Genomic DNA, 2131 nt, shown 5'->3' with positions numbered 1-2131 from the left:
CTGCCAAATTACAGCAGAACATAACTGCCAAATTACAGCAGAACATAACTGCCAAATTACAGCAGAACATAACTGCCAAACCACCAAGCGTCACGGCCCAGCTACCAAAATGACACCTAACCTTAATCATCACTGCCAGCATTACTCTCTCCTAGCATCTCAACATTCATCACTGTTAAACATATGTCATGAATGCTTAAAATAGCTGGATCATAAATTTTTACTATAATCATATATGTCAGATGTTATGTAACAAGACAGTTGATAAGTGAGGAGTAGGCATATCACTTCACCACCATTTTCTCCTAGCCTTCCTGAATTCTAATTACAAAAATTTGGTGTCTTTGACCATATCACATTTACGTTTATTACAGTATGTTTTGCTTGCACATGTTTTCTTGGTTTCATTTTAATTTCTAGAAATCTGTTTTGAAGATTATTCATTTGTTTTCAGATCTATCCTGAGAGTTCTTATTCACAGACATTTTCAAATTCTAAAATGTTCACTTTCTCCTTTTTGAGATTTATTTTTCTGTGGACATTATCTACTTTTATATAATTTTTCTGTGTTCTATTTTATCATTATATAAATTATAATTATTTAGTATCCATGTCTGCTAAATCCTCCTATAATATTAGATTATTTCTACCATCGATTTCTTTCATTAATCTTAAGCATACCTGCTTCTCCATGTATCTTTGCTTTTTTATTGTATGCATGACATGTATATAAAAAAAGAATGATTTTATTTTCTTTCAGAAAAGCTTGATTTCATTTTCAGAGATATGATGAGACATTGCTCAATCCTGTCAGGATTTGCACAGGGTCAGGGATGAATTGTGTTAGGAATGTCATAAGTTAAATACAAGATCTCTTGCCTGTATGTTACAGTTCTCTCTTCACTGTCTTCTGGGTCTCTGCCTTATAAGCACTAAAGGCCATAGGAGATTTCACTCTGCATTTCCAATTCAGCTTGCTAACATCTCACAACCTCACTCATTGCTGAGCACAAGTCCTACAGAGAAAACTTAGCCATACTTTCAGGGCTTCACACTGGGAGTATTGTTTTAATTTTTATTATTATTGTTTGTAACAGTTATAAATTCCAGTATTCTTCTTTTGTGTGAATACAGAACTCCTTTTGATACAGATAACCCTTAGTCCACACCCAAACAAACAAACAAACAAAATAAAAACAAAGACACAGACCCATTGTTGCTGATTCCTACTCTTAGAGACCCTTTAGGACAGAGTAGAACTGCCCCATAGGGTTTCCAAACTGCCACATGAGCAGAGAGTGGGTTTGAACTACAGAACTTTTGGTTAGTAGGTGAGCCCTTGACCACTGCCTTACTGGGGCTTTTAGTCCACACCCAGATTCTGAAAATACACTTGGGGAAGAAAACAGCTGGTAATCACAGCTCACTTCAATAGGACTCTCCATTCCTTGAAGTTTCAATTCATTCCATTTCTTGCAGTCACAGCATTCTGATGTCTTTACAATTTTTATTTTATCTACTTTTTCTATTTGTTGTGGTGTGATTGATGATCTGTCAGTATCTGTTATATCAGCCTGGAAGTTAATAATGCTATTATTATGTTTCACTTCCTTGTTGATTATGGAAGCTATTCTTTAAAAACCTGAAATGAGCACATAAGCAATGTATAATAGCAGAGACATATATGGAGAAAGGAATTAGATTAATTGGTGTGAGGGCTGAAATAAAAGAATCTCTTTCTACATTTTCTCTAGAAATTTATGACCTCATATGAATGTCTTTTATTTCATAAGATGCAGGTAATTTCTTCCCCTGGAATTTTTCAAAGAACCTAGAAGATTTATTAAATTAGAGGAAAATCAGAAATGATTCATTCCTTTGATGAGATGAGAGTTACACATGTAAGGCACTATTATTTGTATTGTCAAGTATTTCAAGTGGCATTGTCCTTTATAACTTCCTTATAAACTTGGTAAATAATCTTAGCTCAAAATTGACAGATAAGAGCACTTATGTCTTTTTCTTTGTTGTTGTTAGGTGCCACTGAGTCAGTTCCAGTGCACAGTTGCCGTATGCACAACAGAATGAAACACTGCCTGGTCCTGTACCAGCCACACAGTTGTTATGTTTT

The sequence above is a fragment of the Chrysochloris asiatica genome, unplaced genomic scaffold, assembly GCF_000296735.1.
Source record: "Chrysochloris asiatica unplaced genomic scaffold, ChrAsi1.0 scaffold00003, whole genome shotgun sequence".
In the NCBI taxonomy this organism is placed as follows: domain Eukaryota; kingdom Metazoa; phylum Chordata; class Mammalia; order Afrosoricida; family Chrysochloridae; genus Chrysochloris; species Chrysochloris asiatica.
This window is presented reverse-complemented; position numbering follows the sequence as displayed.